Source organism: Diabrotica undecimpunctata, chromosome 3, assembly GCF_040954645.1.
Source record: "Diabrotica undecimpunctata isolate CICGRU chromosome 3, icDiaUnde3, whole genome shotgun sequence".
In the NCBI taxonomy this organism is placed as follows: Eukaryota; Metazoa; Arthropoda; class Insecta; order Coleoptera; family Chrysomelidae; genus Diabrotica; species Diabrotica undecimpunctata.
The window spans coordinates 116563196-116588762 of record NC_092805.1 but is presented as its reverse complement, the minus strand read 5'-3'; positions in this window follow the sequence as shown (position 1 = coordinate 116588762).

Sequence of the window (25567 nt, the reverse complement as noted above, 5' to 3'; positions counted from 1 at the left end):
TAGCTTTGAACTCTTCATGGTTGCTTGGTTATCTGTGCATAAGTATATTAATGACAGTTTAAAAGCCCTCATGTTAATTTTTTTTGCAGACTGTAGGATTGCAAAAATATCAGCCTGAAATACAGAGGTATATTCTCCTCGGGGAATAAAAATGTTTAAATTTACACCACTACTGAATATTCCTGCACCCGACTCTTCTTCACGTTTAGACCCGCCTGTGTATCAGATATAACCTTAAAAGAAAGACCTTAAAAACAGTTCTTCTGTAATTTTAAATCACAATAGAACTAATAGATGGCGCCATAATGTGACTTACAAAGGAAGCTCTGACTAACAAAACAAATAGAGAGTTATTGAAGATGTATTTTATGTCATCCTTTAATCTTTATTTTGACATACACGCATGCACAGTTGTGAGTCCTTTATTACTGTGCTTTAATAAAATAAACGCCGTTTGTTTTTAAATTAAATATAGACCAGAGAACTTTTATTTCAAGATCCTTATTTTGGCGTAACCTGTCAAATTACGTGTAGAAAGAAAGACCTCTAACTTCACTTATATTTATATAATATGTTTGATCAAATTTGTTGTACGTCTTACGTTATACCAATATTATTCATAAGTAGGTATATCTAATGGTTTTACTAGATTTTGTACACTATATATTTTTACTAAATATATATATATATATATATATATATATATATATATATATATATATATATATATATATATATATATTTTAGTGGATTTTCTTGGGCTTAGGTTCATAAAAAAATTTGATTTGGTACTAAGGCATTTTCATATATTTTTTCGACGTTTCGGCAGGAAATCCATGCCTTTTTCAAGAAGTAATATTGACTAAAAAAACATTTTATGACAGACATAATACGATTTAAAAGTTAAACTTTTGACTTACCAAGCATGTAAAAATTGTTACTAACAAGTAGACGTCACAATTAAAATAATATTAAAAACATAGGACATACCCACTAAGTCACTACATGTAAAATATATTTTAGATCTAATGTGTTGTTTATTGAAGTTAGTTTATCGTTTAAACAACCAGTTATTTTAACATCATAGGCGTTCTGAGATTGTCTTATTATGTGTTTTTAAATTAAGTTAAAATATATTTTGTTCAAATTTTTGACATCTTTTTTATCATTTATTGCATTATTATTTTTTTTTTATTTGTATAGACTCTAGAAGCTCTCTCTTTTTCCTGTTGGGTTCACTTTTTAGGATCTTGGTTTTCTCAAAATCAAATTTATGTTTTTTTTCGTTTTCATGTTTTGTGAGGGCGGTTGAGTTTTTTTTGTCATATTTGTGGGAACGTATTCTTGAGTTAAGTAGCTGACTGGTTTGTCCAATATAAACTCCATCACAATTCGAGCAGGGAATTTCATATACAACATGCGATCTTTTTAATAGAGGGGTTTTTGTTTTTAATCTTGTAAAATTCTTTTTCAAAAGATTGTGCCCTTTATGAGCAACCATAATATTATGTTTGGACAGAAGATTTGCAATTTGTTCTGATAATCCTTTTATATAGGGAAGAGACATATAGTTTTTCTTTACCGTGTTGGTTTCATTGTTATTATTGTTATTGTAAAATTTATGCAGTCGCGATTTGAAAGTGTTGTCGATAAGGTGGTGTGGGTATGAATTAAGTGTCAGTGCTGTTTTTGCTTTTTTAATGGCCTGAGGTCTATTAATAGGATCGGATAATCTAATAGCTCTATCGGCGAGTCCGATAACTACTGATTTCTTTTGAGACAGGGGATGATGAGAGTTGAAATTCAGATATCTCGATGACCAGGTTTTTTTGGTGTACCATGAAGTAGTTATAGTGCTGTTTTCTCTATGTAAGGTCAGGTCCAGAAAATTAATTTGATGATTTTTTTCAATTTCTAATGTAAATTTTAGTTTTTGGTGAAAGTTATTGAATTCATTTAGTAAAATATCCATTTTATCCTCTGGTGCTGCGCTCAAGCAGTCATCTATATAGCGATAGAAAAAAGGTATATCAAAATCTATTTTATTTAAAACAATTTCCTCTAGATGCTCTAAAACTAATTGAGCGATGGCACTGGATATGCTAGCACCCATAGCACATCCATCTGTTTGTTGGAAGATTTTGTTTTTATATAGGAAATAGGTTGACTTTAATGTTGTTTCGACTGCTAGCAGAAATTCTTCTAGAGGGATGTCTGTGAACGCTTTGATTTCATTCCACTTTTTTTTAATAATGTCTTTCGCTAAAGCTATTGGAATATTGGTGTATAAAGATACCACATCGAGAGAAACTAATTTATAATTTGGAGGTAAATGTATATTTTTGAGTTTTAATTTCAGGTGATCATTGAAGAACATTATTTCCAACGTAATAAATAAAAATCCACATTATTTAAAAGACGCTGATCACCTGAAATTAAAACTCAAAAATATACATTTACCTCCAAATTATAAATTAGTTTCTCTCGATGTGGTATCTTTATACACCAATATTCCAATAGCTTTAGCGAAAGACATTATTAAAAAAAAGTGGAATGAAATCAAAGCGTTCACAGACATCCCTCTAGAAGAATTTCTGCTAGCAGTCGAAACAACATTAAAGTCAACCTATTTCCTATATAAAAACAAAATCTTCCAACAAACAGATGGATGTGCTATGGGTGCTAGCATATCCAGTGCCATCGCTCAATTAGTTTTAGAGCATGTAGAGGAAATTGTTTTAAATAAAATAGATTTTGATATACCTTTTTTCTATCGCTATATAGATGACTGCTTGAGCGCAGCACCAGAGGATAAAATGGATATTTTACTAAATGAATTCAATAACTTTCACCAAAAACTAAAATTTACATTAGAAATTGAAAAAAATCATCAAATTAATTTTCTGGACCTGACCTTACATAGAGAAAACAGCACTATAACTACTTCATGGTACACCAAAAAAACCTGGTCATCGAGATATCTGAATTTCAACTCTCATCATCCCCTGTCTCAAAAGAAATCAGTAGTTATCGGACTCGCCGATAGAGCTATTAGATTATCCGATCCTATTAATAGACCTCAGGCCATTAAAAAAGCAAAAACAGCACTGACACTTAATTCATACCCACACCACCTTATCGACAACACTTTCAAATCGCGACTGCATAAATTTTACAATAACAATAATAACAATGAAACCAACACGGTAAAGAAAAACTATATGTCTCTTCCCTATATAAAAGGATTATCAGAACAAATTGCAAATCTTCTGTCCAAACATAATATTATGGTTGCTCATAAAGGGCACAATCTTTTGAAAAAGATATATATATATATATATATATATATATATATATATATATATATATATATATATATATATATATATATATGATTGCAGTTCTAAAACTTTCATGAGAAACTACGAAGATAAAATAAGAAAGGATCCAAATAAATGCAAATATTAAAGACGAAACTTTACGCTAACATTATTATTTATGATATAATCATTCGGTTGGAAATGTTCACGCTAGTCTAAATTTAAGTAGATTTAAAGGATTTATGCGAAGAGACTGTAAATTCAGGAATTCAGGAAGTCCCAAAGTTCTAATAGAGTCGGAGATATTCTTAGCTGTGATATTAGTTTCACTGCTAATACCAGGAATCGTCGCATGCACTGGTTATCTTATTAAAAAAACAGTAATGACTAAATCTGGGTAAAACATATGATAAAAATGTATGTATGTAATATTTAAATGTAGTATATAAAACCATCTAAATATAATACATATTGTGCGTAGATATTATTGTAACAATAATTTAATGCTTCCTTCGGTTTAGATTTTTATAATAGAGTATATCAACAAAAATTTCGTTTATTGAACATTTTTATCTCTACGGGATAATTCTGACAAATTTCACTATAAATTACGCAAATTTTGAATTTTTCTTTTAAAACAGTAACAAAACTAAAGTTAATATTACTGTTTATTTATACAGCTGCGGAAAATCATTAATTTGTTATACAATGAAAATATATTATTAGGTTTTTTGACAACATCTACTGCTACTATTATTCGTTTTTTTTTTCTAGAAGCCCCTTGTACTATACCTTGCGTTTTGTATCAAATTGGCTTTTTGGACATCTTCCATTGTCATACAAGTTCTCGTGACTTCGGCAGCTATTCTCCAATAACCGATAGTGCTTTTATTTGACGCTACGCTCTTATATAAAGGCTAAATAGAAAGAACGTTTTCATATAAACAGTAAGTTCTGTCGAAGCTGACTTACTTTGGTGCACCTGTAGAATCCTGATTGGGTTCATTAAGAGTTATTTGGGGCAGAGACAAAGTTCGCGACCATGGTATTCCCAAAATACCTCGGCATACGTCTAGATAGAACTCTGTGTTACGGATATCACTGTCTAGAGGTCAAGTAAAAAGTAAGCTTAAGAAATAATATCATCCGCAAAATAACTAATACAAAATGGAGAGCAAGTCCTTAAACAATTGTCTAAAACCGACACCCCCAGAACCGAAACCGACATAATCAGAAAGATCACCCCATAGTTGGAATCGCTCCACAACCCATCAGAAGACAGTTTACGTCAAAGGTATAACGAAAAAAGTAGGAGACGGATGGAAGACACCCCTTGTATGACCACCAAACTAAGCCAAGCAGACTAAGGTGTCCGAAAAGCTTTCTGATAAAATCAAGATCGGCCCTAGAAGCGATTGAAACGTACCGAATAAACCAATGGCAAGTATCAGCTATCATAACCCAGATTTTGCCCAGAGAAAATGGCTGCTTATAACAAATTGCCTTACTCGACATGGAGAGCGATAAACAGACTAAGAACTGGCGTCTCACGTTGTGTTAGTATCCTGAAAAATGGGGATATCAGGAGGCCGATACCTGCGACTGTGGCGATTTACAGTGACAAAATCGAATGTAGCTTTGAACGTACCGGGTAAAATTTTTGAGCATGATATAGGATCGAATCTTCTGAACACGCTCATTTAAAACTATGTGTCACTGAGTAGGTCGAAATTTTTATACATTTGAATAAAAATCCGAATCCATACCGTCTGAATGGGTTGTAACATGATTACCACCAAGTACGAAGTTTTCTGGTTTACGTTTAAAGTTTCTATAACAAGAGTAATTTCGTCTAATCATTTTGCGTTTTCCTTAATTTAATTATGAAAGTGCAACGATTTAATTATGGGACAAGGCGTTTAAAATTGATGATGAAAATACACAAAGTATGGCAATGCTTTCAAAAGTACTTTTTTAACTTTGAAAGTGAGTTTTTTCACGTACATATCAAGCAATTACGTTCAATTTTGTGTTATCATTGTCCAAGTTTCTTTTGGCAAGAACATTTTTAGTTAACTTTGGGAGTTCCTTAATCTTGCTAGCTTGAGAACTGTTTCTAAACATAGACATATTTAATAAGTGATGAAGTCGACCGTTACTTAATGGAAATTCATTTTATATAATAATAAAACACTGAAAACTATGTTTTCAAAACTTCCACAAAATTTATTAAAATATCTTATCACTACAGCTGTTTCAGCAGGGTGTCTTTCTCAAGTGATCTATTTTAGTTATGTGTTTACACTTTATAGTCTTTAACTGAATAGGTTGAGGAGGGGAGAACTGTTTGTCTCAAGTTGGTCATTCTGAATTATGTCTGTATTTTTTAACTAGTTAATTTCCATAGATTCTAATAAAGATACCTTAAGGCCTTTATTTTGGATATTTTGTTTGTGGAAGTTTTGAAAACAAAGTGTTCAGTGTTTTATTGTAATAGAAATATTTAAGTTTAAGGCTGCTACAATGGGGTATTGCAACTGTGTAATATAACAGTTTTAAGTAATCAGTGGTTCTCCAGTATCACGATATTTTTAAAAATATTAAATTAACGAACAAACAAGTTCCTTGCAAGGAACATTGAGTTATGTTGCGATTTTATTTTTTTAAAAATTTAATAGAGCAAATAATTGTTTACCCACACAATTTTAGAATATTTTATATTTCACAAAACCTTTTGTTAATAATAAAAATTATCCACGATAACGCAGAAAATAATACCAACAGTTTCTGATTATCATTTGCACTATATATATATATATATATATATATATATATATATATATATATATATATATATATATATATATATATATATATCATGACATATACAGTGTGGAAACCACTTATGGAATAAAATTGTTTGTGTCCTTATTATAGAAAATAATAAAAAAACTCTGGGACACGTTAACTTTTAAATTTAAATTAGCGCCATTTAAACATAAATATAAATGTACAGGGTGATCCACGCGAGTCTGGCATAGTCCATAATCCTTATTTTTAATGAAACACCCTGTATATTTTTATGTTTTTAAAAAATTCTTAACAACTTGATTTAAATGAACTATATTATGTAGGGTCTATAATGAATAATACAAGGTGAAATGTTAAAATAATAATTTATCATGTGTTATGGTATTATTTTAAATTAGCTAAATACAGACAATACACTTCTACTCTACATAAGTTCCAGTATATTGGGAAAAATTTCTGTTTAGTAACCGTGTTAATATTTTTTATCATGAATAACTAAAAACTGTCTAGGTAGTCTGCTAATTAAACTAAATCGGTAAATAATGCGGATTGTTATCAATCAGTTTTTGGTGTGTTGACCTTTTACATTAAAATAATAAATTCCTAATTAAAAGCTTATTTCTTACAGAAATAAAAATGAAATATTTAACTGAGACCCACCAAATTGAGATTTTTGCACAATTCGGAGAACTTGGACATGTTAAACCATTAAAAATAAAACCAAACTTCATTGAAGATGATGTGAAAGTGGATATTTTGTTGTGTCATAGAGAATCCAACGTTAAGTTCACGTCAAATAGCACCTCAAAATAATGTGAGTCACACAACTGTCCTAAGGTGTCTCCATAAAGAAAAACTTCGTCCATATAAATTGACTTTTTTGCAGGAGCTAACAGAAGACGATCCAGATCATAAAATGGATTTCTGCGAAAGAATGATGGATAAAATTAACACAAATGAAATAGCTCTTGGCACAATTGTTTTTTCTGATAAATCAACATTTACATTAAACGGAGAGGTAAACCGACAAAACTGTATGTAGATATTGGTCAGCGGAGAATCCTCATTAAATGCGTGACACGCACACTCAGAATCCTCAAAAGTTGAATGTTTGGGCAGGTATTATAGGAGATCATATTATTGGTCCTATATTTGTATATGGTAATTTGGCTGCGGAAAAATATTTAAGCATGCTAAGAGACGATGTTCTTCCTCAGTTGGCTAACTTACATCCCAATCTCCAATAGATCCGATCCTACCGCATGAAACTGTCTGGTTCCAGCAGGACGGTGCAACACCCCATTATGCTTTAATGGTGAAAAATTACTTAAATGAAATCTTCTTCAAGAAATAAATTGGACGAAGGGGTACTATTGAGTGGCTAGTTAGGTCGCCAGATCTTACGCCTTTGGATTTTTTTCTGTGAGGTTATCTTAAGAACAAAGTATATGCAACAAAACCAACTCGCATTGAAGACTTCAAAGAAAGGATAACTACAGAAATACGGAATATTTCACCTCAAACTTTAAACAAAGTTCGGGACGAGTTCTATAGGAGACTGTGTTATTGCCAACAACAAGGTGGAGAACATTTTGAGCATTTATTTTAATGTAATCCAATTAATTACCTCGGGTATTCTATGAATTAATTGTCTTGAAGAAAATTATACTTAATTTTAAAATTTCACCTTGTATTACTCATAATAGACCCTATATAATATAGTTCGTTAAGATCAGGTTGTTAAGGAGCTTTTAAAAACATAAAAATATACAGGGAGTTTCATTTAAAATACAGATTATGGACTATGCCAGACTTGCGTGGATCACCCTGTACATTTACATTTATGTTTAAAAAGCACACATTTAAATTTAAAAGTTAAGGTATCTCAACGTTTTTTATTATTTTCTAAAATAAGGACTCAACCAATTTTATTCCATAGGTGGTTTCCACACTATATATGATTATCATTTGCACTATCTTCAGAGAGTTGACCCCTAAAAATCATACGAACAAGCTGAATTTTGCAGAAAATATTAATTTTGGGACCCCAAAAAAGATACAAAAAAGTTAATCACTTTTATCCCTAGGCTTCCTTCTAAAACCCCCCTCGCAGGGGGGTAAAAAAAACGCAAAAAAAATCGATTTACCAAGAATCTGTACACCGTAGAAAAAAATGTTTTAAATAAAAATTGCAGCTGAGATAATTTTAAACAAAAATATTTATAAGCATTTTTTGTGTAGAATGAACCGTTCTCTTAGAAACAACGTTTGAAGTGACCGCCGATTTTGAATGTCTGGCACGCGAAATCAATGTGTCAAAAACTGCATACGAAAGCTGGACTCAAATGATACAAATTTTATTGAACATTGATTTCGAGCGTTACTGACATGAAAAATCGACGGTCGCTTCAAACGTTGTTTCTAAGGGTGGCCGCACACAGAAAGAGCAAAACTGTTTTAGTCAAAAACGTTTTTGTTTCCACAAGAAACATTTTGTTTTCAAGAGAAACAAAATGTTTGCACAAACCATACTGCAATCAGTTTTATTAAAGATGTCGACAGATAACGACGAAATTGCACTAGTTTTCTGGCAGTGGTTCCTCCTACAGGACGAAAAAACGGAAAATAAAAGACAATTTTGGGTGCATCCTATAAATGAGAAAAGAATCTGGCCTCAATCAGTACAATTAATTTTTCTGCGTCCACTTCCATGATACACACAATATAAACAAGCAAAATATCGCTGTTTCCACATGTGCTTCTTGTTGACTACTCGAGCTGTTTCAAGAAGGGAATTCCAAAAACACGTTGCGCCTGCGTACATTGAAATGTTTCGACACAAAACGACGATCCGGTAATCAACATCAAATAGACTGACTGAAACTAAATGAGCCTAAACATGTTTTAGACACACGACTAATCAGTGTGCGTCAGCTCATTTCATTTATATGGAAACATCGGCATCAGACTCGTTGAGTCAAAAACGTTTTTGACTAAAACAGTTTTGCTCTTTCTGTGTGCGGCCACCCTAAGAGAACAGTTCATTCTACACAAAAAATGCTTATAAACAGTTTTGTTTAAAATTATCTCAGCTACAATTTTTATTAGAAAAATATTTTTTTCTACAGTCTACAGATTTTTGGTAAATCGATTTTTTGCTTTTTTACCCCCCTGCGAGGGTGGTTTTAGGGGAAAGCTCGGGGATAAAAGTGGTAAACTTTTTTGCATCTTTTTTGGGGTCCTAAAATTAATATTCTCGGCAAAATTCAGCTTGTTCGTGTGATTTTTAGACGTTCAGTGGCATTTTCGTCTCTGACAACTGGAGTAATATTAATTAAATGTAAATTGGTATACTGTTTTTTCAATGTATATTATAGGCTTTGAGTACCCAATAGTTATAAGTTTTATTTTATTGAAAAAATGATTTATATTAGTCAAAATAAATAAAATTATTGTTAGGGAATTTTTAAGCAGTTGGTTGTACTGTCACGAGGTAGAAACATTATTGATGACGTACAATCAACTTTAAAATAAACAATGTATAGACGGCATGCTACTATTATCGACGTATTTTATTATTTTGAATATTTTTTGAATAATTTCTTTTTATTCTTAACTAATAACTAATTATAACTGACTATTAGTCCGATAACAGTTATGTACATTATCTTTCCATAGAAATATAGCTTACATGACTTTTACAACAAAATTTTATGAACAAATCAATAAGAACATTTTTCATGTAAATAACCTCCTTTCTCTGAAAGCTCAGCATCCCAGCTTCATTTTCCAAACTACTTTCTAACTGTGATTCGCTCCATTAGCGGCGCTGGTAATTATTATCAAAGGAATCATCCATAATATAAGAGAAAACTATTAGAAAAAAAATACGTCATTATTTTGGCATCGTCTAAAATCAAAATTCCCAGTACCAATCTCTGTTCTTCATTATACTGTTGTATTTGTTTCTATTTTGAACGGACGCTGACTAAATTTGTGGTTTTAGGTTCTGTAAGTAGAAAATGGATGTAAAATAATTCGTGTATAATGTCATACAAATACAAAGAGCGAGGAGATGTATCTTATTAGTAATGTTGTTTAGGATATATTATTTGCAACTGCTTCGCATTTTCTGCACCATGGCTCATTCACCTTACCTATGTTGTATAGGTGTTTTCTTAAACAACAATATCCCGTCACCATTTCGGTGGCCGCTTTAAGCTCTCGTTTATCGAGGTTTATCAAATTGTCGGAGAGTTTTATTCTAATTTCGTTAAATTTAAAGAGATGAAACCAAAAATCCTAAGACTTTTGTTTTTATCTTTTCTGCGAAATCTTTTAAAATAACAGTAACACTAGAAAATAAATTTATCGCTATCAACTTTTACTCCTCGAGCCAAATAAACAAAATAATATTTTAAAATTTTTATTTTGCTTGTATTGGCTGATAGGTTACGTTAGACAGTGGTTTTTCTCATAAACAAACATATCTGCGACGTGGTGACCTCACCCTGGAATGGTTGATTTAAAATATATCACTTAAAATACAGATTTTATAATAAAATTAAACAAAAGAAATAAGAACAATATGGGATTTTTATTTTTTATTACTAGAGCGCGGAATATATACAACATTTTGAAAATAGAGTGGAATAGAACAAAATAGGGTGCAAAAAGTACTTTGTTCAAAAATTGGTTTTTATTTGGAAAAATACACAAGAAAGTAAGAAAAACATAGTCAGATACAATTATTTACTATTTTCAAATGGCACCAAAAAGTATTACAATATTATACAATTTCTCGTTTGGAAATACTATAACAGGCATTTGCAACAAGATACTTTTCGAAATTTTCCAGTAAAAATGTATTTAGACATAGAAAAGGTTCTTTCATCGTCTGCTGACGTAATTGGACAATATTGAATTTTTGGCAGTATACTATAAAGCCATGGTAATGTTTGTCAGAAGACTTATTTTCATAAATATTTTTGACTGTTTTTAAAAATTTAAACCCCTCATTCGTTGTTAAAGTCATTTCCGCTTGCGCCTTATTTGATCTCAAACTTTACCCGGAAAGTTGTCACACTTAGCTATAAAAGTTTCAATGGTACCAATGGACTCTCTTAAACTTAATTGTCCACTCTCTAACGATGTGATCATATTTGGTATAAAGCCAAAATTAACTTTAATAAAAAGTAAATCTCTAGCTACACTTGCACTTTGTAACAAGTCCTTACTTTGAACAACACTTCAGCGTAGAATATAGCCTCGTCAATCCACGTTCCCCATCTGGTAATTACAGATTGTAGTGATAAACTAACTCCAAGCAGTCTCTCCCTATACATTTGCACACTTAGAGGGGCTTTGATGAATACTTTTTAACATTTGAAATTAGCTTATTTACTAACGGAAATTCTGTTGGTGTTGTGTTGTGGTGTTGGTGTTCTGATGGTTTCTGCTACTCGATTTATCCCGTGCAGAAGACATGTAACATGCACCAAATTGAGGTAACATACTTTAAGGTTCTGTTTTACTTTTACCATATAGGGTATGGCATCAGATAGAAGCACCAACAACTTTTCTCTCTGGCACTGGGTTTGGAAGAAAGAAGCTTGATAGAGACTGCTGTATGACATTATTCTTCTTCTTGTGCCACTCCTATCGGAGATTGGAAATCATCAAGGCTATCCTGACCTTGATTACAGCTGACCTAAAGAGTTCATTAGTGGTACAGCCAAACCACTCTCTCAAATTACGCAACCATGACATTCTTCTACGACCTGGATTCCATTTATCATCACATCATTGGTTTTGTACAACTGCTCCAAAGCTATTAAGTATGCGTTTGTAGAATTATTTTCTTGAAGTGCTGCAATCATCAGATGTACGATATATTTGCCACAAGCATCGGTACATTCATCCACAACGATGTAGAAGTTTTTATCGCCAATTGAAGATTTTATTTCCTGAAGATCTGCCTCGTAGACCGAATAAACATTTTTCTTTATGATGGTCGACTCATTAGGAATGGTTTGTTATCCATAACGTGTTTTAAGGCTTTCTCATCCAGATTATCTACAAGAAGATCTTCAACTTTTAAAAAATATTTTAGTTGAGAACTCTTATTTTCCAGATGTGCTATATAGGATGCTTTTTTCTAATATTGTTAATATAAATAACACCATTTTTTGCTAAATCTCAGAGCATTGTATCCAACAATCAGAACATCATTCACTACCTTTTATACCATCATTAACACCTAAATTAATACAAACAGTAAAGGTTATTGACAATATAAAAATAGCAACAAAGAACATCAAAACTATTTCATCTTTATATTCCAAAACTAAGTATCCTATAGACAAATTAGATAAAACAAATGTAGTATACAGCATTAGTTGTACTCACTGTGAAGCTGAGTATGTTGATGAGACTGGAAGAAATCTGTCAAATCGCATTATTTTCCACAAAAGTGATTGTAGAATTAAAAAACCATCTTGTGCTTTAGCAGAGCATGTAATCGACATAGATCATTTTATGGATTTTGATAACATTAAAATTTTGTGAAGTGAAAGTAATAAATTTAAAAGGACTTTTTTAGGAATGGTTTGGATTAGCAAAAGTGATAATAATTTAAACAAAAGATCGGAAATTCAAAATCTAAGCGAAATTTATAGTTATATTATTTCTTTATAGTTTAATTACTATTTAAATGGGAATAAGCCACAATTAAAGGTTAAACTACGTTTATTGACGTTTCAATTTCCACTTCGGAAATCGTTCTCAAAATACAAACATTAGTGAATTGAAAAAAATTGAAATTGAAACGTCAATAAACGTACTTTAACCTTTAATTGTGGCTTATTCTCATTTAAATAGTAATTACTTTAAAATGCCACAAGAAAATAGCTTCAGAACAATATTCTTCATAGTTTATTTATAAAATCAGTAAAATATTAAATTTTGATTTAATTTTCCATATATACTTGTTACATTTTTTCAGACATCTATCAATAATGAATAAATCTTCTTTTTTATTACTAAATAAAAAAAAATTTTTAATTAAAATTTTAGTTTTTGGCAATATAATTTGTCAAGAATAAAAATTTTAAGTTTGCATTTATGACATCGAGGCTTATTTGTAATTGGTCGCTATTCTAACTTATTTATAAATTCAATTGTTTTTGTGTTAAAAAAGTTTTTCCAAATTATATTACAAAATTTAAGAAACATTTATTAGATAAGAAAATGTTTAGAATAGTTTTTTTTAATATGTCAAGCAGCAATTTATTAACAAAACTAATTTTATTTAAAGAGTTAATATATTTATTTTTTCTAGTTCCACTTTGTAAGATATTTTGTATTTTTTAGCAGCTCTTGAAAATAATTGTAAACACAATTGAAAGCTCGAGATAAAAAATAGTTAGCCAATAGCCCCTTTTATTGACTCTAACCCATCCAAAACATATTTATATATATATATATATATATATATATATATATATATATATATATATATATATATATGTGTGTATTAACACACCAAAGCTTTTCGACAAACTGAAAATACTAACCTGAGTCTAGTTATGCATACCCAATATTTAATGTGCAAACCAATAACCGTATTATAAGATCATAAAAACCTCCTTAACATGGTATGGGATTATCCATTTTCTAAAAATAGTAGAATTATGCACAAATACAGTGTCTCATTTATTATTATAAAAGTCATTCAGATAACAGTAATAAAAATAAATAGTCCCTTGTAAATACTCAATTTCAACTTGGAAATTCCTTAAATCCTTCGATTTTATCAGGGGGAACTGTTAAATATAATTTTTGGGTGTAAAGATGACCATAATATGTAAATTAAAATGATTAAAATGTTCTCAAAATATGAATTTTTTTCAAAAACTGACAAAATATGCAAACTATGCACGTATATGCAATTTGCATATAATCATCACTCTATTTATTACAAAAGAGCCTCATACTTTTAACCCTTTCGCCTCAACTTTTTAATTTTTATAAACTTGGAACTTTTTTGGGTTATTTAGGCTTGAAATGTTTATTTATATAGTTTGCACCATTTGTCAAATTTAATGACCTATATTTTGATTAATATCACCATGGGAAATATATGTCCCTCCAGTCTTTTATCATGTCCCAGTAGTTGCAAAACTCCATAAAAGGAGGAAACAAAAAAAACCTTTTTATTGTAGAAAATCATATAAAATAACATTATACATCATGTATGAAATATCTTAAAACAATCCATACATAATGCAATGTTACACTGGCAGCAAGAAACCTTTGTTCTTTTTTCTTTTTTCATTTTGTGAAATCGGTAATCACTTAAATGGGCAAATGCTCTTCAACATTTTGTAAAGCCATTGTAGTTTTTGATGGTCTACCATATAATCTGCGTCTTTGTACGGGAGCATTTCGTTGCCGCAACTGATCAGTTGCTCGATTAATGGCACAATAAATTGCAGAAAGGGATTTGCTTGGTGTATTTTTTATAAAGTATCCAAGAATTTACCACCAATGTTAGAAATAGTTTATAATATACCTTCTTCCATTATTTATTAGATTTTCTGTCTGTATCGTACAGCCCACACAGCTGATCTGCAAGATCGACTTCGCTCATATTTTGATTGTAAAATAAAACTGACTGTGGAGAAGAAACATTAGTTTTTGAACCATCTTTTATGTTTATTTCGACTAAACCAATTTCAGCTATGTGAAAATTACTAATTACAATCACTTGTTTAGTATTCTTCCATTTGACGGCTAATATACCCGAATATGTTCAGTTTCTTTTCCAGCATAAATATTCAGGTTATAAACATAACCAGTCAAACTGCCACACCATTGCCAGATTTTAATACCTCTTTTTGTAGGTTTTAGAGGTAGATACTGCTTGAGAACTGATCTGCCTTTAAATTTAGCCATTGATTCATCAACACATTGATAAACATACAAACAAGTCACACCCTCGTCAATATAGTAGGATCTGCTAGAGTATGTTTTCGTAGGTAACTGGATTATTGAAGTAGAGCTTCGATACCCGTATCAAAAGTCTTTTTCTGAAAATCGCAGATTTCAATGTTTCATTCCCCATTGACTTATTTGTAGACCAATAATTCTGCATGGTTGAAACTTGATTGTAACTTATGACTAATAGAGCCCCCATTATCATAATTTAAGAGGGATCAGTAGGTTCAACACCAGGTTAATTTCGTCCATTTAACATCCCTAACTGTCGGTTTGTGTTTTGTGATATTCCTGGACATCAAACTGGTGATATTCCTATAGTTTCTAGTACAATACTAAATGTCTGTCAGGTTGAGTGGCAGCCATCTTATTAAAATTTTATTCCCTGAAAAATCTACCTATCCGTGAGGTTTTGGTTGTGCCACTAATTTCAATTAAATGTTCTTGTAGTAAAATTGATGTGTTATCACATTTGGCGAAAAAAAGTGCTCGACCACCATGACAACGCACCGGCTCATACCTCCGCTGCTTATCGGAGGTATGAGCCGGTAAACTAGTCGAATTGGGCTACGAAGTGTAGCTCAATTCACCATATTCTTCAAATTTGGCCCCATGCTAATTCCTTTTGTTTCCAAACTTGAAAAAGGCACTCACCGGGAAGAAAAGAAATTATGTTGAGAAATAAATCCCCACTTTTTCAAAATTTTCGTTTTTCTTTTGTAGGCTAAGTACTTATCGGACCGCAGTAGTACGTTTGTTTTGTGATTTTAACATAAAAAGGTAATAAAAATATAACAACACTAAAGAAAAATAAGATAAATGTTGAATCATGGAGCTAATCGCGCGGGAAAATTAATTACTTTCTTAAGTTATTATAAATTAGAGGTTACAAAATTTTAGATCGTGCAACAAAATAAAAACAATCTAAACTTAATAAAAATTCGTGATGAACAACCGTTTAAAAGTTCCACCACTGTACAAAAGAACTTCACTACTTCCAATTTCTCTGAATGTCGTCGAAGATGCCACCTTGTTACCATCGGATGACCTCCATCTGACCTCTGATTCATGGAAGTGCCATCGCGTGGGTCAAATAACTGCATTTTTACAGATCTATTAACAAATCCGATAGAAAAGTGAAAGGAATCTTTAGGATTTAGCCAAGAGTATGATACAAAAACAATACGGATGTACGTAAACCGAGCTGAATCGTCTGCCAGCAATGAACGAAGACACGAAGTGGTAGTTTAACCTTGGGTTATCAACTTTTAAGCTGAGAAAAATTGGACTTTTTTAGTACGTGGGCATTATCAAAAATGTCTACACAATTGCAGATTTTGATCAATATAAAGAATTCTATATTTTAAAAATTAGACTATGACTTAAATTACCCTTTTTTCCTGATATGATGTCAATGCTATTGGTATGAAAAATAGCTAAAAATGCACTTTAAATGATAAATAATCATCGTGCTTGCAGTATATTTCAGTTAGAATTATAATATAGAGACACTGTTGATTTTGTGTAAGTACTTTATAATAAGTAATACTAGTTTGTACCTCACGACCCGAGTCTTGTTAGTGCCTACTTATCCGTGGTTTTACTCAACATGTTCTGTTTGCCGTTTAATACATCTCAATCGCCATTTCTTCTTGTCATATAGATCTTCTTCAGTGAGGTCTCTTTTTTTCATTGTTGTTTATATTTATCGTTCCATTGTAAACTAGGACGTGCTCTTTTCCTCCTTCTGTTTGGCTTCCATTTTCAATTTCTTAGCGGTATTCTTGTCTATGAGCCATAAACTAAGTAGCTTTACATTATTTTTTTAAATACTTGGTGTTTAGTTTTGCTTGTAATATCGTCGATCTATATAATCTAATATAATTGTCGTATTATTGTCTTTTCTTTCTTTATTTATTTATTATTATATAATGTGGTTTGCTTACTTCCTTCCCTATTAACTGCTTAATATTCCCAATATTAACATACGGATGTGAATTTTGGACCCTACGACAAGCGGAAAGAAGAAAGATAGACGCCACTCAAATGTTCTGTTGGAGAAGAATGTTATGAGTTCCGTGGACCGACCACAGGAAAAATATTTCAATTTTAAATAAGCTTAAAGTCAGCAAACGGCTATCCAACAAAGTCCATATCCAACAATTAAAATACTTTGGACGTGCTATGAGAGCAGACACAGAAACATGGAAAGACGTATTATCCAAGGAAAGGCAGAAGACCGAATTATGTGGAAGATCCCCAACAAGGTGGATCGATAAAATAACAGGAACATGCAAAAGACTTATGCATGAGTTAACAGAAATGACCAGAGAGAGAGAGAGAGAAAGAGAGAAAGAGAGATCTTTGGAGACGGACAATACACGACATTACGATGACCACTTCACTCCCTCCGGGGAGATCAGGATTGAAGACAGAGGATCATGTGGTCCTGTATTTGTAAAGTTATATCTTTTTAGTGAAAAGGGAACTGGTCAAACCATAGTCGATTCGGCCCTAAGAAATGTGTGCGGTTTATCAACAAAGGAAGAAGAAAAACTACAACTAGCGGCACTTGAAATGTATTATTTACGAGATTCATTAGACTACACCAGATAATCAACGAAGAAATAGGAAATAGAATGTAAACGACAAAAAGGATTGTAGACAAAATTAAACAAATACCAAAACCATTTCATATAAATAAAGAGAAACAAAAAGACCCCAAAAATTGTATTAAAAGGTGCGTCGCATTTTCTGTGAGTAGGTTGTATGGGAAAATGATTAAAGAAGGGATGAATGAACCGTAGAGGATTTCGGAAGAACAGAGTGGTTTTAATCCCGACCGCTCATGAATTGATATATTTGAAATTGAACATATTTTCCATAAAACAGAACATCAGCAGAAAAAAATTCAAGGCAACTATAAATCAATGCAGGAGTCTGAATGGTGACCGATTAACAATAATAGGAAAGATGTATTGCATCAAGGGGTGAAATACTTTTACCAAGTACTTAATATAGAGGAAGAAGAAGAAAACCTAAAAGACGAAAGAGATGAGGTAAGCGAAACAGACAAGAGGGAAGAGGAACCACCAATGATTCTTAACGTTAAACACGCAGTTAAAAACTAGTCAGAAACAAATCACACGGAATAGATAATCTCCCAGCTGAACTATATGGCCATGATACCATAAAAACACTACAGCAGCTTATAAAAGAAATAATGCACTATACACAAAAAAGAATATGAGATATCTTTGCAATGCAGCGTAAAAAATACTCTCCACTTCATATGTCACCGAATGGCACCAGATGCAGATCGATAATAGGAAAATACCAGGCTGGTTTCAGAGGTCGTAAATCGATAATTTATCAGACTGCCACCGTAAGACAAATTTTAGAAAAAAACACTGGAATATGAATTAGATACTCATCAAATATTTATAGACTATAAGGCAGCCTACAACTCAAATAGAAAAAAAAAACATGTTCAGAGCAATGAAAGAGCTAGGAGTACCAAATCAGTTGGATCAGTTGGTAAATTTAACAAAACCAACTCTTGAAAAAGTTAAATGTAGAGTATGAATCCAAGAGTAGCTGGTTGAAAACAAATAACAGGCTGCGCCAGGGAGACCCTTACTCCTGTACGCTGTTCGTTATGGCTTCGGAAAAAGTAATATGTATGTCACAAATCACCATCACCGATTCGATATATAACAAATAAGTGCAAATCCATGCCTATGCTAATGATATAAATATTGTTGGGAGAATGGAAAACGCTGTACGAGAGGCGTATGTAGCACTAAATATATGAAAATAAGAATGCAACCACAAATCCTACGGCCACTTGTTATAAAAAATGACGTCATGGAAGCAGGAACGAATTTGTATAGATAAACCAGCAGATATAAACCGCAGTATTTGCACAGCCAACAGGTGCTATTTTGAGCTCAATCTTCTTCTTTAATCCTTAATTATATTGAGATATACAAAGGTAAATCTCTACAAAGCAATCATACGCCCAGTCCTAATAAAGGACTGTTCAGAGACCGAGACTCTAACAAAAAGTAATGAAAACATGTTAGGATGTTTCGAAATAAAAGTATTGTAGGGCAGTAAATGACAACGGAGTATGGAGAAGAGGATACAACTTCGAACTTTATAGAATATACCAGGAACCAGATATCGTAAAATATATTGAGATAGGACGTTTGCTGCGGGTAGGGCATATAATGCGGATGAAACACAATGACCTAGCTAGAAAAACGATTGTGGATAGGCTCATTAGTAAGAGAAGAAGAGGAAGACCCAGAACAAAGTACCTTGATAACGTCGATTTGAGATATGAAGAATATGGTCATACGTACTTGGCGAAGGAAGGCGATGGATAGGGACGACTGGAGATATATTCTTAAGGAGGCTAGGACCCACATAACAGGGCTGTAAATCCAGAATGATGATGATGAATATTGTAACGAGTCCGTTACTTAAATAATCGTTTACCTTTTTTTTGTGACTGGAATCTTTTAATTTAATTCTAAATTAAATTCATATTGAAATATTCTTAAACTAAATATTTAAATAACTCCCAGTAAATCTTATTTTCTAAGGTTGGCATTAAACTGCGCCCCCAGTGGCAAGATTCTGAAAGTACATTCATTCTACTATGTGTAGGACCATAACGGTTACTTGTTAACTGAATGTGATCGAAGAAACATCGATTCGATCAGAGTAGTTGCGGCTGGGAGTGCCAATTTTTCCCGAATTTAGTTTAAGTTTATTTTATTGTGAAGAGCTGTTTGTTTTAGAAGAAATTATTTGAGTTATTTTGTTGTTTGTACGAGGATATTTTCAGTTGGATCACCCTAGCCGGTAAGATAAAATTACAAATAAATTATAAGGAAAAATCCTTCATATTATCCGCCAATATTTCATTAAGGAAAATGTTTTATACCTAAATAAATTATAAGTACTAGATTCTATTTCTATCTCAGATTTTTATTTCCTTTCAAGAGTGAAAGCAAACAATTATTTATTTCAATTTCATACCGTTTAAACCGGCTAATATTTCTTTTTTTTCCTATTCTATAATATATAAAGATCATGCTTTCCGTTAAAATTATCTATTTAATATATCCATACATTATAAAAACATTGTCACACCATTCGAAGGTCACTATTTACCGAAAACCATTAAGGTTTTTATTTCAATTTAAGGTCACTTGCTGACATTTCTTGTATCGCCTTTCGAGGTTGATAACCCTTGTGTTTTTCCTTACCTTTTGTATGTACAAAGAACATGAAGTAACACAATTGTTCCTTTTAGCCTACTCCCAGAATCCAGTTGCAAGTCAGGGGAAGAAATCTTTTTTAGTTTTTGGGGTTATACTTACTTAGGACAAGGGGAAGAAGTTCCAAGTTCATTTTATTGGAAATTAAGAAGAATTTTTAGTTGGAAGTTGGAGTTTAGAATTTGTCTAAGAGTACCTGATACAGAGAATCCAGGTTTGGTGTACCTTTTACCACCTGAGTCTAGTTCTCCACCGGATCATCTTCAAGGGAAACCTACGGAAACCGGCAGGAAGAACTAACTTTTATTTTTGTTTATCATTCAATTATTTTAAATAACTTTTGCTACGTCCTCTTCAAGGTTTTAACTTTTGGTTCCACTTTAATTTAAAAATATATCCTTAATAATAAATATCTTCAATTTTTTTAAAACATTAATTATTGTAACTTAATTTAATTATTTATTGTCAACCAAGGGATGAGGTTATAACTCTCCCTTGAATTTCTCTTTGTTAGGTTATCGTGTGCACACATATCCGGAGAATTTTCACTTGAAAACCTAGACAATTCTTGAACGAAAACTAAACTATTAGTGAGTAGTATATAATTATATTTATTATTTATACATTATTATTGGGTATGAACTTTGTCACGATTTGAAATTAAGGGGTATATCAGGGGTAAATTGTTTTATAACTATATTCAGGGATTTTACTGTAAATATAGCTAAGTTAATTGTACATAAGAGGTGATGGTTTAGTATATAAGAATTTAAAATAGTCTGTACCTAAGTTTCGTAATTATTAAAGTTGTGGTGAAAAATTTAATATTTCAATTAGTACCTATCTTTCATATTTCAGCAATACAAGATATCTCGGAAGAAAACATTTAACTTCCTGGCGCCCAAGCATTCATTAGAGCAACTTTTATCTTTCATCTGTTTATTTCTTGGTGGTTTTCTTGCCATTAGTTCTTATATCTTACGGTCTCTGTAGGGCATGCAAATTGGCCGAATCCTTCTTTGAGTGTCAAGTGGTCATTCTCCTGCATAGTCGCTAGCCAACACTTAATTCTGCTATATTTTAAAATTCATATTTACCCTTTATTTATTTCTTTTACATAATTTATTTCTATCTAATCCCTTCCATCTTCCGTTTTTCCACATATTAGTTCGTTGGTGTATCAAGGTGCATTTTAGAGTTCACCCTTTTGCTACACTGGATAGAGTCACCCAGACTCCTTAGCACAATTTTTGTTACAATATGATGATATAAAATTAACACAAATATAATTTTAAAAATACAGGTAAACGCTAAATTAGTTTTTGGACAATAATCCTTAAGTATTTATATTTCTTTATCCAGATCTGTGGTACTAGCTATTTAAACGACTGTTATTTTTTTTTAGGATCAATTGTCAGCTATAGTTCTTTTCGACGTTATTATAAACTCTATCTGATTGGCATTAATATCTTTCCTATTGGAATCCATTCCATTTTCAGATTGTCTAGCAGATATAATAAATAAATCCTTCTATTCTTACAATATTTTTGGTAACTAATTTCATTATTTTTTATTGGTTTTTGTTCGATCTTTGATTATTATAATATCTTTCTTGTATAAATATATCTAAGCCTCTAATAGCTGAAAATTATATATATCATAAGTTTACTTTTTCGGTTTCAAATAAAATAATTCATTTTCTCTTGGAAATGGAAAACAAACGAAACTTTCAATGTGACCCATAAGTTTCCAGAGTGTAACTTTTAGGCTTTTGTTTAGGCGCTATTTCGTTATCTTTAAAAGTTAGAGACGAACGATTTCGTACAATGTTTATTGTTTCCAGAAGGATTTCTCTACAGTCATATTTATTTAAATGTTTATCACCCAAAATATCTTGGTAAAATCTGCAAACGTTTATATGTAGTGATGCTTTGTGGACTATAACAAAGCATTCAACTTTGTTAATTGAAGTTTATTATGGAAAACTTTATTTCTATATATGCAAATTTGTATGACTCAAATTCGACAAAAGCAAGTGGCAAAAAGACCAAGTCTTTGGTGCCACTATCGTATTTATGATGTAGTAGTTTATATACTATACTTTTAAAAAGATAAGTATTACAACTTATAACGAATCTAAAGTTTGGGTGGCATGTTGATACAAGCATCAATTTACTGAGGGTAAATCTCAACGGTCGTAATTTCGAATTATTCGAATCCGACCAGGATGGAAATATAGGTTAGGTTTGGTCAGTGTTTTCCAACTTTTTTTGTGTCATGACTTTACCTTAGCCTTTCTAAAACTCTATGATCCCCTTATGCAACACACATAATTTTTAGTAATCCGAGATTTAATTATTCACTTAACCCTTTCATTACTGATTTCATTGTAGCTAAATAAAACTGTTAAAAATGACTTTAATGATATTCGTTGATATCAAGAGACCTAAGAGATTGATTTTTTTATATTGTTGCGTATCCCTGTATCCTTAGAAAGGAGATGGGACATAAATGTCCCATTAGTATTGAATGGTGGAATAAATAAATCCCATCAGTAAAGAAACAAACTTATATTCAAAATAATAAAGTACATTACACAAAAAAAATTACCTACTTTTTATGAATGATGTGGTAAGACAAAATTTTTGCATAGAGGCACATTGCACGCTATACAGTACAAATAGTCGTAGTTCGAGTTTCTGATTTATTTTGTGAACATATAAAGATCCTTCTCATAGTAGGTATTTGTTGTGGCAAATGGTCTCCAACGTTGATCATCTGTTTCTGTCGTTTAGATATTCTTCCAGAATGGCTATTTATTCGTCTTTTTACATTTGGTTTCGATCTTCCTAATTCAATTAGCTGTTCTGCTAGGGACACCAGAAAATTCAAAAGGGAAAATTTTCTGTTACCTTGTTGTACATTTCTTTTATGCAAGTGTTCAACTTTCTGTTGAAAATGTTAAGATTTATCTGTATTAAGTTGGAGTTTATTGGTTAGAAACCAATTCTGTGCCGTATTTTCAATAAACTTTAGAGTATAAACTGGATAAATAAAAGTGGTGTCATCTGCAAAAGAAACTGTTTCTACGGGATCCATATAGTTACTGAGATCCTTTCTATATATTATAAATAATAGTGGTCATGAGACACAGCCTTGGGGAACGCTATAGTTAGTAAGTTTGAAATTGGAAATATAACTGTATACTTACGGTTTGAACACGGTTTGTCAAATACGATTTTATCTTTATCCCTAAGCCTTAGGGTGTTTCCCCTGGCACCAAAGTAGCTTAGCTTTTTAAAAAGTATGTCATGCGAGACACACTCAAATGCTTAAGAAAGGTCGCAGAGAGTGGTACCGGTCTACATACCATCCTCAAGGTTCAACACTATGTCACTGACTACATTCATGCGTCTGTCATGAAACGTTTTTGGCGAAATCCATATTGAGTTTACTAAAGAAGTTTTTTAACTCATAATATTAATATTAACGCTTTTTAATTATTTTTATTGACTTTTCCAAAAAACCGTTGCAATTGAAAATGCACGATATTTATTCACAATACTTTATTTATTCAAATAAATTTAGATAAATATCATAAAAATTGACTTTTTGCAAAATTCCAACGCATTAATAACCTACAAACTTCTGAAAGTCGCAAACCATAAAAACAACACCAAAAGGCGAGACATAACAATTATCGCTGTTAAAAGAAGATAACTGCTTGGCAAACAGACAGTCTATTTGTCTTTCTCCAACTGCGACGAATCTCCATTTTCTGGTTTTCCAGTTGCACCAGACTCTGCTCCGCAATTACTGTTGAACCCTAATGTAGTGTGTTCATCCTAATTAGAAGAAATTTCTGAAGCGCATCTAATTTGTGTGTTGTTTATTACACAATATTTAAAGATGTAAGTTAGGCAAAGGCAAAGCGAGCGACTTTCCTTCCTCCTAATTCCTTTCGTCATTCTTACACTGCTAAACCGTTGCTTTATTTTTTACATTAAAGCATTAACTTTATATTAAATAATAAAAAATGTAATACTTATTTTTTCTAAAAAAATTAAATAACTTTTACTCTTTTGTACGGGATTTGTTCAACTAAACTCACTTTTTGATTTATTACTAACGGTACAACTTATATAATTGCTTCAATGTATACACACAACCAAACTTATATATAATCATCTGATATTTCGTATTATTTAAAGCGAATTAAAAAAAAACAATATTTATTTTAAAGCAATTTAATCACCAATTTATAAAAACTAAAAAAAACAATAAATTCTTGAAATAACAAAGTAAAACTATTTGTTATAAAGTCAATAGCAAAGAAAATTTCAATGTAAAACCAATGTTTAAATTGTTTTTATTTATTTATGTTTTTTTTTGTAGTTCAGCTTGTATTAGCTGTGCGGTGTTTTTGTGGATTATTCCGGCGAGCTCTAATTATTCTCTTAAGCATATCCAACCAATACTTTATGGGGTTAAGATCAGATGAGCAAGCAGGCCACTCAACAGTGATATTTCTACTTCAAGGAAGTCTATAGCCACTCTGCTGGTATGTGGAGGTGTCGTATTATGCAGGAAAAGTAAATTTTCTGTCATTGCACCTCTTCAGAGGCTACCTACAGTTTGTAGAACCAAATTAACATACCTGTGAGCTGTTAAAGCTGGTTTGATGGAAATTAAATAAGTTTTTTCACCGATCATTAGGATTCTATAGAACACGACACTTCCTTTTTAGGTATATATATGCAAAAATCTGTTAATTTTTTTGTCCTTGCTGGTTTTCCTTGCTCTTTAAGTACACAAATTCGTCGGACATCTGATTCTACACAAATTCTCCTCCTCCTAAGTGCCTTCTCTGTAGAGGTTGGCGATCAATATGGCAAATTTCTCTCTATTCTGGGCTTGATGAATTAATTTATTTCTTTTTGTGTGGGTCCAATCTCTGATGTTTCGTAGCCAAGATTTTTTCTTTCGTCCTATGCCCCTTTTACCTTCAATCTTGCGTTCTAATATTACTTGGAGCTGCTCAAATTCCCTATGGCGCATTATGTGTTCATTGCTCTCAGTACTTCTTCATTCGTAGTTCTGCTAGTCCAGCTTATTCTTAGCATTCGGCGGTACATCCACATTTCAAAC